The following is a 14,428-nucleotide window of genomic DNA, read 5'->3' as shown; positions in this document are numbered from 1 at the left end:
AGTTTAACATTCCTTGAGCATGCACTATGTCATACATCATCACACCTTGAGCACAATTCAGCTTTTAAACTAAATAAAAATAGGTAAAATGTAGTAATTGAATATATTTGCTCTTTAGGAAAGAACTACAATAAAGCTAATAAGGAAATAATTTCTTTGATTGGTTTAAATTTGTATGACTTTGTGCATTTATAGATGGTGATAACCACCGTTTCCAGTTTCTGTATCTGATACTTTGACATCTCACTGACACTGGAGAGACTGCCCTTCCCAGGGCTAGGTAAATCCTAGAGACAGCAAATGACTAGCCTGCCAGTGAGAATGTCTTTCATATGCAAACCAACTAATCCAGAGTCAGTCCCCACTACCTCCTTTAGTAGTCTCTCATACTCTGAGCCACTAATCTACCCACCCTATCACCCAAAGCCAGGTACCAGACAATGAAGGACACCCCAGACCTCACTGAAATTTTTCAAACGAACCAATGCTAAGCCTATTATCCTGCCTTCCTATTCCTTCTCGTAAAACCCCCAAAAGCTCTTGCCCACATCTCCCCCTCATTCCTTCTGCCTCCTGACTGACCCTGGTGCTTCCTTGTTTGGCCACCTGTGGCTTGGCAGCTGCCTCCATTTGGGAACTGTGAGTAACAAATGATATTTTTAATGGCAATTATTTCCTGATTTGTGGTTCTCACATATCTGAATTAAAACCTACACTGCAAAACGTAGATTCACTGTAAAAATTATCTTAAGTATTAAAAACAGAAACAATAAGCAGGTCAAAATATAATCTCTGTTAATTGATACATTTGTCTTATTTCTAAATAATTGCAATGAAAAGTACCTTTTTAATCTGTTTCACTTAAGATTTTTATATACAATCATTTTAAATAATTTTTTGCCAAGTTTTATCCTTCTAGCTAATATAATTTACTGACAAGATAAAGCAGATTAATTTACACTGTTACAGCAATGGAGATTTCAGAAATAGACTAATATTTAAATGATAGACACAAAGCATACTTGATTCTGTAACTGCATTTTTGTATACAAGATCAAATAATATTCTAAATCCAGCTTCAATGGTATTCAAAACAGGCAGAATGAATGAAGCTCCAAATGGATTTTGTTACATAAGCCCACCATCCCTCATTTACAATTCCAGAATTCAAACAAGTTATGAAAACCAACTTTTCATAGGTTTGTGACAAACTCATTTGGTGGCAAAACCTACTCTGAATTGATGAGGCCTTTGTGTTGTTATTTATTTTTCTTGAGGGTGAATTCATATTTCTGCCATAAGGATATTAATGTGTTTTACTTTCAGATGCTGACCCAGGCCATGACAGAAACATTAAATAATGTATAATTTACAGACTGTTACATTTTAAAATTCATCAAAAATTTTGAATTTTGAAACATAGCTGTCCCCGAGTTTCAGAAGAGGAATTATGGACCTAATTCTGTGTGTGTGTGTGTGTGTGTGTGTGTGTGTGTGTTGCTTATTTAAATGTTTTAGTGGTAGGGGCACAGAATGTTACGCTTTCTTTATTAATATTTAATTTTATTTACTAAATTAAATTTACCAAATTAAATTTTAATTTTAAAGGTATTCAATTTTAAATTGACTCCTATATTTAATTTTTTAAAAAATTAATTTGAAGGAGTACAATAAAGACACTGGACCAACAAGGCAGTTCTTGATGATTTTCGACAAAAAGGGGTACAATGAGGGATATATTCATGTGATTACAGAAATAACTTGACATATTCTGACTCTTGCCAGTGCTCAAGTCCTTCTCATTAGTATCGCTGTCAGTGGTGAAAGACATTTTTAGCTTTTTAACATCAATAGAAGCTCCTAAAAAAAAGTAGCTCAGCTTTTGGTATGCCATTGTGTTGTAGCAGAGTATAGTGCTATTTGCAGGATTTAATAAAATGCCACTGCAGCGTAGATGCCATCCTCCATCAAGCACCAGATATCTCTGTCTGAACATGACAGATCCTTGGATAGAATGGCTGCAAGCACTGAATACATTGTACTCATCCATAAAATCACATTAGTAAGATAAATAAAGTGCTTTCTTTCCCATAAATGTATACCATTTGCCTGCGGTGATGTGGTATTTAAAGCTTAGGTTAGAATTGACAGTGGTGAAGTTCTAGCTGGTATTTTCAAATGCTCATCTCCAGGAAGTGCCAACAGCAAAGATAGGATCTATTGGGTCTTTTCAAGGAAGGAAGATGACAATGTGGTTTTAAGCAACGATGCAAGAGGAAAAGGTTACAGGCAAAACAAAACTAAAACAACTTCACTTCCATTTTCATTCTGTTAAGCTATATTATAAGAGAAGTTTTCATGTTGTTACTGATGGTTTCCCTAATTTTGCAGCTGAGCCCTGTTTTCCTTTGCAGCCTGGCTGACACAAATCATTGAGAATCTCTGTATAATAAATCATTTGAAAAATATATAGACGCAATGAGCCAAGAAAGATATCTAGCAGTTAATCAAAGATGACCTAATGTTTTCTACCTATTGTCTATAAAATGAAACATATTTCTCAATTTAATCACCAAACAATGTCAATATAGAGGGAGAAGTTTTGAACTTTGCAACAAGGAGGTATTTAGGATTAGTTTAAAAGAAAAACTAGTAGACAGAGTTTAGGGGCCTAATTTCTTGTTTGGATTCTTTAACATCACAGCTGGCATTCTAGTTGATTTATGCTCATTACTATTAATCCTAGATTACTCAAATATAAAATCTAGAAGGTTAGGCCATATGGATTCTAAGATCTCTTTTATTTTTAAAATTCTGTGATACCATTTTGTACTGTATGCTATGGCCACGTTATGTACCTAATAGTGTTAATACTTGGCCTTTAAACTGGATGATCTTGCCTCATAGCTTCATTCTTTATGCAATAATTATAAAGTTACTTGCTGATAGCTAATGTTTCATAAATAATGCTATTTAATACAGATGGCATACACGATCATCCCAATTCTTTACAACTTCTGAGAATGTGTGCCTAGCTTTCTGCCAGACTGAGTTAATTACCTAAAGAAAACCCAGAGAATACATTGCGAATAAAAAGAAACCATTATGATTTAAAAATGTAAAGTCCATAAATTTTATACATTATTTCATAAACGATTACGGTGGTCTAAAAAAGTCTTTGGTAGTTGTCCATTTGTCATCCAGCCCATGTGTCTTAGGAAATTCTCTGAAATCAATCCTGTGAAACATGAATAGGCATTGCAATCTGTGTTAAGAGTCTAATGCATCATGCAAGACATTACTATACAAAGACTAGGTGAAGCAAAGGCTGAAAACTGTCAACACTACACACCTGGTTATATCTTTCCCAGTTTTAGATAATAGATTTCATTGTTTTATTGTTAATTCATGCTCCTAGATGACAACTGCTTATTCACCAAACCTTCCGCATCCTATTTTCTTCCCAGTTCTTAAATGACACTTGTTAATGTGCTTGAAGCTGTTTTAAGTGTTGTTTCATGTCTATTTATTCATTTAATTTTCATACCACCTTTTGAGGTAGGACTATAATTACCCCCATTTTATATCTAAGAAAACTCAAAACAGAAATGTCTGAAGTCACTTGTACTGGAACACACAGCTAGAAAGTTTTTGAACTGTGATTCCTGTCTAGGGTGCCTGGAGGACAATGTAAACTTAACCTACATGCTGCACTGCTGTGATAAAGAAGAGCTGCTTAGATCGATTTCTATCTGGTTTGCAGAGTGTCATGTATGAGTGTAGAGCTGTCCTAGTTTTCCTACACATACCATATCTTCTGAGGTAGATTATCTTAGACTTCTGATAGTTTTAAAAATAAAAATTGTGGTAAAATGGAATCATGGAATTTAAGTTTAAAGTCTTTAAGTCCTACAATATGATTTTGTTAGATGTGTTAGTAAGCAAATGCAACATAAATTAAAAGAAGCATTGGCTTCCTAGTCACACCAAAGACATTGTCTCCAATAAATAAATAGTGAAACTGAACATTCCTACTATTGTATCCCACTATGAACTTCAACTCATTTTAAAATATTATTCAGTGTTATTGCATTTCAGGGCCGTTGTAAAACAATAGGTATGACAAAGCATATAAACATCATAGTGAAACACAGCAAGACTTTCAGCCTTTTCTACATGTTACTTGACAAGATTATGGAAAAAGTATTTCTCAGAGTTTTCTGAATCCATTTGTTGCTCTGAGCAGAAATCTCTCTTTCAAGTCTGTGTGTTAGTTCTAAGAAGGGTGAACCTCAACAAGATACTGGCCAATGGTAAGCAAGTCAGACAATCTAGAATTCCTTTTTTACTCGAGTTCATTTACAAAGGCCATGTCAAGTACTTAGTGGAAAACAATGATAGGTATATTACCACTGGAAAGAAGTACCATTACATTTCATGCAAATGTGTTTTCAGATGGCTAGTTGACATGCTTTTAAAAACCGGGAAAGTCACAAAGGCGTGTTATCAATATGAATGTTTGTTTTGTTGCCCAAATTTGAGTGGGAACTCCCGTGAGGAGCATCTTCCCACTTGTCACATGGTGGTTTGTGGAAATCGATTAAGATGACTGTTAGCTAATTTTCCAAGTGAATTCCCTCTTCTTTCTCTACGTATGACATAATTTTAATGTAATATACATGTTGAGGCATAGTAGGGGGTAGTTTGAAAGAATAAATTTTTGCCCATAAAGAAGTAAAATATTGTACATATGTGGATATGGAAAATAGAGATTTGAGTTTTTATTATTTAATACCCTAAGCCACAGCTCAACACTTCTTACAAAGAAAAACAAACTGTCATCTCTACCAGGTTTCCCAGATAATCCCATTCTGAAGAGCAGACTTGGAAACCTCTAATGCTTAGAACAGCATATTGTTATTTTCTTGACTATTTCTCAAAAAGTATGCAAATTCTAACTTTTGGGTTGTGTTACTCCCTCAGTTACACAAAACATATAACTGATCTTTGGTAAAAACCAGAAACATTCACGGTATTTCTTTAGCCCTTAGCCACCTAGCATGTGTGAACTGTAAAAATAAAGTTCTCTATTTTTGTGAGTGTTATGTGAAAATACTTTACTGATGATGTTATATGCCACCCAAAATTATACCAAGTTGGGTTTTGAGAGAGTTATAATTACTAGTAATACTACAATTACTACTACTATTAATGATAATAGGAAAAGTCATAACTACCATAGTATTTTTGCAAGTATAGAATATAGTATTCTGGCCAAAGTTTTATTTAGGGTATAAATTTATATACTCAGTGCTTAGCATTAAGGCTTCCCAGATTTAAGAGCACGGAACTGTTTAAACTTCTTTGTTGATACAAGTAAAAAAAGCACAGTATTTTTTCTTTGATATGTATATTATATGTATAATATCTATAAATGAACAAAACTTATAAGGTTATAGAAATAAGCTCAGAAACAAAATTCAATTATAATCAAAGATGGCCAGTGCTTCTTGGGCATCCTGCTACATTCCCTCCCATGCTCATGACAGACATTATTTGTTGACTGTAGCCAGAGGCAGCTTCAGATCTCTCTCCAAACAGTGCTCTAGGAAGCCACAGTCAGCTAGCAATGGCAAAGGGACCAAACCAGTTCATTATGAATGGATCAATATAGATAGAACATGACATCTTGTCATCTAGACATCTCTCATTGTATCTGCATCTATAACCAAAAAGGTTCTACTCTGTACAATTAAGTTGAAGGAAATGAACCCTTAGCTTGTAAGAAAGAAAATGGAGGAACAAGATCACCTCAGAGCTGTTCATCTGAATGTTTCTATATCCTTTCGGACCTATGGAAGCAGACAGAACATGTCCCTATATGAAGCAATTAGTTTTGGAAAAGGAAGTTAGCAAGGATTCCACCATCAGGAATTCCCTCCCACAGGAAATGTGGCCTTGGAGGCTGATGGATGACCTGCTCAAAGGAAGTTGGCTGCAGTGTTTCCATGTCAGGGAAGCAAACCCTGACCTAGAGGGTGCTCTTCTGTGGAAGACTCAGGCTGGCTAAGAATAGAAATGGGCTGTGTGACAGTGAAGCTGAAAATGATTTCCTCTTGTCTTTATTTTTTCAGTTTTAAAAATACTTTTTTTTGTGTGTAATTTATATATTTATGTACTTCACTGGTGGTCTTTTGGCAAGCAATGAAAATGGCTATTAAATTTGAGAATTCTTTTTTCGTATGTATGTGAGAGGAGTAGGAAAACCTACTAGAAAAGGAATATAGTACTTGACCTATACAAAAAAAAAAAAAAAATCCAAACGAAACAAGCATCTGTATTAGTCTGTTCTCACAATGGTATAAAGAAATGCCTGAGACTGGGTAATTTATAAAGAAGAGGGGTTTAATTGGCTCACGGTTCTGCAGTCTGTACAGGAAACATGGCTAGAGCGGCTTCAGGAAACTTACAATCATGGTGAAAGGTAAAGAGGAAGGAGGCACGTCTTATGTGGCCAGAGCAGGAGGGAGAGAGTGAAAGGGGAGATGCTCCATACTTTTAAACAACCAGATCTCATGAGAACTCACTAGTATGATAACAGCCAGGAAACTGCCCCCATGATCCAATCACCTCCCACCAAGCCCCTCCTCTTACATTGGAGATTACAGTTTGACATGAGATTTGGGTGGGGACACAAATCCAAACCATATCACAAACCCTATGTCAAAATAGAAAGACTGTAAGTTTCACAAACAAGAGTTAACATGTTTTCCTGAGGGGTCCCAGTGGTACACTCAATGTTCTTAGCCTTATGTAAGCTCTCAAAGGATAGGTGTTTGTTGGTCCATCTTAAAACATTTCGGAATTGAAGTTCTACTAAAATCCCATCAATGTATTAGGGAAATATATAAGGTTTTCCTATCATGAAAATCAGGATAAAAAATGATTAGAATTTAAGAGGTCATGTTAACAGCATAATAAGGTGGTCAGATATAAAAGTCAATATGCACAAATTAGTACTTTTTTTTTTTTTTTTTGAGACAGAGACTTGCTCTGTCACCCAGGCTGGAGTGCAGTGGCACGATCCCAGCTCACTGCAAGCTCCGCCTCCCGGGTTCACGCCATTCTCCTGCCTCAGCTTCCCGAGTAGCTGGGACTACAGGCACCGACCACTACGTCCGGCTAATTTTTTGTATTTTTAGTAGAGATGGGGTTTTACTGTGTTAGCCAGGATGGTCTTGATCTCCTGACCTCGTGATCCGCCCCCTCAGACTCCCAAAGTGCTGAGATTACAGGCATGAGCCACTGCACCTGGCCAAATTAGTACCTTTGAAACATTAGCAATAATGACTTAAGAGAACATAATGATAAAAGAAATCTCATTCACAATAGCAACATAACACATTTTATACTTGGGAAGAAATAGAAAATGTGCAGGACTTTTATAAAAGGGTATTTAAAAACCTATATAAATGAAGTTCTATTTCATATTTTTCAGTGGGAAGAGTCCACATTGTAAAGATGTTGACAGGCTGGTTCTCACATATGAAAAGAATACCAATGATTAGCAAATTAACTTTTAATAAAAAATAACAATGGGATATGACCTACTAATAATGAGAATATAGTATAAAAGCAGTGTATTTAGGCATAGGGATGAACAAACACATTAAGAGAAAAAAATAGAACACAAACCCAGACATGTACAAGAATATTGTTCATAGCAAAGGTAGCATCTCAGCTCAATAAAATTATTAAAGACTTCTCAATAACTTGCATTGTGACAATTGGCTAACCTAGGAAAAAATTACTCAGTTCATAACATAAGCAAAAATATTCAGAGAGATTAAAGAAAGTAACTGTTAAATTATAAATGTATTTGAAGAAAATGTTTTTTAAATTTATAATTCTGGGGGTAGAGAAAGCTTTCCTAAGCAATACACGAAACTCATAAATCATATAAGAAAGTATAACTTTGAGCCCCATAAAAATGAAAAAATAAAGTTCTGTTTGATAATCATAAAAATGAAGTTAATAAGCTACAGACTAGGAGAAATATTTATAACATATATAAAATATAATATATAGAGTGCTTGTGTATGAAGAAAAATACAAATAACTGAGTAGAAGGTATAAAGAGGATACAAAGATTCATCTACAGAGGAAATTCCAAAGCATAGATAAAATAGATGATATTTACCAGAATGTAAAGTAAGCCTACTCTTTGATTTTGTGATACACTCTAGGAATCTGTTCTGCAGAAATACTCATAGGCACTAAGACATATTTACAAGCGTATTTGCTATTTATAATAGGTATTATAATAGCAAATAAGTAGAAACAAACTATATCATTAACAAAATTTGATGTAACCATATTACAGAACATTCCATTATTATAAAGAAAGAACTAGATCTTTACATGTTAAATTTAAAAGTTTTTGAGACCGAAATATATTTTATTTTATTATGATTTTTTGAGATGGAGTCTTGCTGTGTCACCCAGGCTGTGTGTAGCACAGTGGTGCAATCTCGGCTCACTGCAAACTCCACCTCCTGGGTTCAAGTGATTCTCCTGGTTCAGCCTCCCAAGTAGCTGGAATTACAGGTGCCTGCCACCACACCTGGATAATTTTTGTATTTTTACTAGAGATGGGGTTTTGCCATGTTGGCCAGGCTGGTCTCAAACTCCTGACCTCAGGTGATCCACCCGTCTTGGCCTCCCAAAGTGCTGGGATTTACAGGCGTGAGCCACTGTGCAGAGCCTTAAGACCCAAATAAAAACAGGTTGTCACAGCATAGCAGAATCATATGTAATACATTACATATGTGTCTCACATATGTATAAATACACTGTATTCATTTATTTTTTACCTCATTGCTTTTGGGTATTTTTTCTTAAGCACCTTTTCCTTTCAATAAAAGTTGTGTAGATTTAGGCAGGGCGCGGTGGCCTATGCCTGTAATCCCAGCATTTTGGGAGGACGAGGTGGGCGAATCACGAGGTCAGGAGATCGAGACTATTCTGGCTAACACGGTGAAGCCCCGTCTCTACTAAAAATACAAAACAACAACAACAACAAAATTATCTGGGCGTGGTGGTGGGCGCCTGTAGTCCCAGTTACTCCGGAGGCTGAGGCAGGAGAATGGCGTGAACCCCAGAGGTGGAGCTTGCAGTGAGCAGAGATTATGCCACTGCACTCCAGCCTGGGTGACAAAGCAAGACTCTGTCTCAAAAAAAAAAAATGTAGATTTAATGTGTACATTAATGTGTACAGTATGCTCTTTTGATATAACTATCCATAGTGAAATAATTACAGAAAAGCAAATTAACATATTCTTCCCCTTACATAGTTGCTACTTTTTGTAACGATGTGTGTATGGCAAAAGCACCTGAAATTTACTTTCTTTAGTTATGCAGGATGAATTAGTCTAGCGATCTAATGGATTGACTCTTTTACTGTGTGAGAGCATAGTCATGTGGTTCTTATTGTTTAACTAAAATAATTTTTTGTTGTTAAATCAAAGAGGAGTATTCAGGAAAGGTCAGGTCTGGTGGCTCAAGCTCTTCCTCACATGATAGAGAACTGCTTTGAGGAGACTGTGGGAATCACATGTCTGTTGCTAACTTGAGTTCAGTCTTCTCTGTACTTATGTATTCTCTTGACCTCAGGCTGTGCTGTCAATTTTTTCTCTTCTGAGGGTTTTTTTGAAATGAACATAAAAGGAAATCCTTTAAGACTATTCAGATCCTTGCTATGCAAAAATTGCGTTGTTGAAGGAGGTCTTAGACATGATCTAACGCAATTCCCAAACTTTATGTGGAATTCTGATTTCTGAGATGGCCAGGACACTTTATTTTTATTTTATTTTCAAGACAGGGTCTCGCTGTGTTGCCCAGGCTGGAATGTGTGGAGTGATCACAGCTCACTGAAGCCTGGACGTCCCGGGCTCAAGCGATCCTTCCACTTCAGCTTCCCGAGAAGCTGGGACAACAGGCATGTGCCAGCATGCCTGGCTAATTTTTTGTAGAAATAGTGTTTTGTCATGTTACCCAGTCTGGTCTCAAACTCCTGGGCACAAGCAATCTCCCTGCCTCAGCCTCCCAAAGTTCTGGGATTACAAGCATGAGCCATTGTGCCTGATCAACCAGAACAGCTTAATGGGAATTTCGTATTTCTCATGCTTGAGTCATATCCCCTTACCCAGAAACTGGGAAAACATCCTCACTGAAAACCCAAATAGGTGGTACTGCTTTCCCAATTTTTACGTCAACAAAACAAGGTAATTTCATTCAAAGGAATTAGAGTTAATATTATGTATTTTTCAGCAAATTGATTCTGTGATGCCATTTGATGACCTACAAAAAAATGTGTCCCAGTGTTTCTTCAGTGTTCTATATTAGAGCCCTTTTACACACAAACTCTGCGGTATTCCTTTCCACCAGCTCTGCCCAGCACTAGCCTGGTTACTTCATTTCCATTTGTCAAATCACTATTCGGGGGTAGTTGGTCATGTCAGTGTGTTTAAGCCATGTCACATTATTTTGTTAGTCAGGTCCTATGTGTCCCAAGAGTCCTTGAAGAAACTCGCTGGTCTCTTTAGATCCTAGCAAGGAAAGACTAGAAATGCCTCCTTCTAATTTGGTGATTGTATTTCTTATAGAACAGACTGCTTTGGCAATAAGGTGCCAAATACTGCTACTCAGAGCTTATCTGATTTGCATGCAGCTAAACTACCTCTGTGTACTCAGCTGCATGTCCCTATAGAAAAACCACCTTACTACCTTTAGAACTTCACTGTCCATTGTCCTATTCTGGAATAGACAGTAGCTCTGACTATAAGTTAAAATGGGCTACATTAAACACTGGCGGGCTCTTGCATTTCTCTCATTTGGTCCTTCACTGACAAATTCACATAGTGCAAAGGTCATGGGCAAGCTATAACTGTTCTCTGGAGCGCCAAGCTGGCTGCCCCTAGGGAACTTATGTTCCACTCTCCTAACTGGTCTGATTAAAGCACAGACCACTTGAGAGACAAGGAGGTTGGAAGAGTATCGATGCTCAGGTCTCCAATCACCCACATATTTGTATGAGAGCCTTGGACTCCTGGACCCAAAGCCACTGTAATTACTTTATAACTTAAAAATCATGGTTTTCAGTTTTAAAAATTCACGTAGAAATGGAAGTCACTGTACTGGAAACGCGTCTTTCCTTTCTGAGTTCTGTAATGTTATGTTATCTTCATACGTTTACAACAGAAGGAAATGGTCCTCCTGGCTGCCAGTGAGTGAGGTAGCAGAGTAGAGCTGCTTTCTAAAATCAGAGCTAATATTCAGCACCAGCTTCTATGGTCTTGTGTTTTGATGTGCTGACTATTGGGCCTACAGAAATACACCTTCTGTTTATACTTCCAAGTGTTCCTTTTATCTCTAGATAAAAGTGTACAGGGGAAGTTGCCAAAATTAGTCCACCTTTTGGGCCCAGGCCATAGTTAAACTTAGATCAGTTTACAGATCAAAGAGTTCCATTCTGATCCAAATAGCTGCAGGCCAGCAGCATGGCTGGTGGCAGTATGAAGTGGCTGAACACCTTCTGATTTGGAATATCTGAGCAATACTTTCTGGGCTGCAAGGCACAAAAAGAGGCAGGATGCATGTCTGCTCTTGAAACGACTGTCTACCTTCCAGGATTTGACAGAGGAGCACTTGTTTAGACTTTGGTGTATAATCCAGTGGGAAGCTCCCAGATAGTCCTAAAGGCTGCTGCAGGGGGTCTCTATGAAGGCAGGTACTCTCCTCTCCTCAATACACACAGAGTTAATTTTGTTCACAGTCCTTCCATGCTTCCTTTAGGTAAAGCCAGACTGTCGAGGTTTCTTCTTTGCCAGGTAGTAGCAACTCCCCACCCAACTCTCTTTTTCATTTTGCATTTCGGTTCTGATTTTTAGAGTCTTAGACTGCTGTCCCTGGGGAGAGTAGGAGCGGACAGAAGATTTTTGGGCTCTGTGAATCAATAGGGTCACCAAATTATTTACTATCCAAACCAGCACACTTTTGTCAGTGAAAGAGGCACTGTTGGTAATTAAATCTGGACTAGAGTCAACTGAGACTCTCCTGGCAAACTGCGATGTATGGCCATCCTCTGCGTAGAGAATTGGGTGACTTCTGGCTCTAGAGACGCAAATCGAATGCTTCTTTTCCTGTGCATGATTGGGCATTTTTAGTCACTCCTCTAAATTATTATAGACTATCATTTTCTGCTCTTGATAGCAAATATAGCAATAAGAAAAAAAATTGGATAATAAATTTTCTTATGACTCAAAACACAGCCCCCTTGTTAAATAATATTGCTTCAGAATAGATTTTCTTGCAAAGAAAATGTTCTGTACAAATTCTTTAAAGAAGTCTTTCAAGTGGATTTTTTAAAAATGATGCCACCACCCACTACTTACAAAGAAAGTCTTGAAAGGGAGCGGCAAGGCCTCAGGCCATTTCTAGCAAAGAGATGTACAATCAGTACCAGCAACACAAAAATGCTCCTGTAACTGCACCCAAACTATTTTTTGTGCCTAACAAATTTTTGTCTTCAAGCTGCAGTTGTATGGCTGTGTTTCCTTTCTGTTTGTTTTACCACTTCCCTTCGAAATATTTTGCATCATCCTGGAGATTTTCCCAAGTTGTGGTCTGCTCGCTGGGGGTCCGAGCTCCTCTGATTTGCTGCTTGAGGCTGTGTTGCCATGGCAGGGGTTGTTTACCATAGATGAACACTTGACAGGATGGGCACCTCCCACAGCCATTCCAACCTCCTTTCCTCCTCTTCTCCACTCGCTTAGATATTCTGAGACAGCAGCCCAGATATGGCTTTCTCTAATCGTAAACTACATTCCCGGAGCGTGAACTTGACTTTGCTATGCTTTCGAGATAGGGAAATGTTTGGCTCTGTTTATTCCTCTTAAACTGGGCAGTGTCCTCTTGACTTTTATGACTAATCCACTTGTCATGGCTGGAATCTCCTAACAATTCTTTCTCTCAGGTAAATCACATCACTCAGGCTTGTGAAGCAAAAATGCCACTGAGGCCAAAGGGTGACCTTTTGGTGGTCGCAGCCCATTCACCTGACAGGTCTCTGTTGCCCAGGAGGATTTTTTTTTCTCCAATTAAAGGAAAGCTTAGTCAGAACCTGACAAGTCTTGCTCCCTCACATTCCTGCAGAGGAACCAGCCTGGGGAGAGATAAGAGCCGTGGGTTGACACCCTGATTATGCTTACCTTTTTATTTGTTAAATGTGGAAATTGACTTCATCCAATTAATAAGAGCAGGAAACAGTTTTTGTTTTGTCTTTGTAGGAAAACATGAAGTAACGGTTTTATCTCAATTTGTCAGGCATTGCCCAAGAGACTACAGTCATGTGGGCCGGTGGCCAAAAAATTGCTCTAAGGCCCAAGTATTAACACCCAGATATAAAAAGAATGCTAATTGGTTTTCCAGCTGAAAAATAATAAGGGATTTGCTGCCAAAAATGCTGTATGGCCTGGAAACCCCAAGTTTATACAATAGGGCCTGATTGCAATCTGGGGGCTCCATTTGTCCTCCTATGAAGAGCTAAACAAAGGGAGGTGTTTCGCTCCTCTGCCTTTGTAGAAAGCTCCGCTCCAGATCTCAGCCTGGTGGAACACCAGGCTTCCCACAGTCTTCCTGCCAAATCCCCAAGTTTTTTCCTGGCTGCCATTCAGGAAAGTACAGCTTCGTCTGTAGGATGGAAAGTTAAAAAGGCCTTGCTTGGATACGCTGAAATATATACAAACACTGCCTGACGTATGGAGTAGGCTGCTGCCGCTGGCATCCTAGCAGAAAGAATGTGAAACTTTTAAAAGTCATTTTGGGTAAGTGATTGAGATGTTAGCTGGAAGAAGAGACTTTTTTTGTTGTTGTTTATTTTTGAAAAAAGAAAATTCAGCATTCCCCTTGATCTTCAACAGTTATCCACCTTAGTTTTCTCATTGGTAAAATGTCAGCTAACCTCCAAGATCCCGTTCAGTTCAGGGGCTTGTCTCTAACTTGAGGACCGGGTGTAGCATATGTAGAAAATACTGGCTGTCTACTGAATATCTTTGAAAAGGTCCCTGGAAGTGAGTTGGGATGAAAGTCAAAGTCTGGAGCACTGGCATGGTAAATCCCAGGCTGGTACTCTGATGCATATTGGCGGGGTGCCATCCTTCTTGTGACTTCACACTACAACTCCAGGTCTTATATCACTTATGGGAATGCACCTGAATTAAAATGATTGCATAATACTTACAACTCTGTTCTCTTTATTTCCAGTTGATGGTAAATATCATGGCAAAATTCATAGCATTTAATTAATCTTACCCATAATGTTTTTAAGTTGTAGTTAATACTAAAATACACTATCTTTTCACCAATCATG

General features: G+C 37.8%; 1 long non-coding RNA gene across 3 annotated transcripts in view; it reads left to right on the top strand.

Annotated features, from left to right (window-relative positions):
- LOC106997619 (uncharacterized) overlaps nt 1–14,428 on the top strand; it is a 258,203-nt gene that overhangs the window by 116,924 nt on the left and 126,851 nt on the right. The gene's annotated exons all lie outside the window — the stretch shown is intronic.

The sequence above is a fragment of the Macaca mulatta genome, chromosome 3 (genome assembly GCF_049350105.2).
Source record: "Macaca mulatta isolate MMU2019108-1 chromosome 3, T2T-MMU8v2.0, whole genome shotgun sequence".
Taxonomy (NCBI): Eukaryota; Metazoa; Chordata; class Mammalia; order Primates; family Cercopithecidae; genus Macaca; species Macaca mulatta.
Note: the sequence above shows the minus strand (reverse complement) of the source record. Positions and strands in the feature narration are given on the sequence as shown.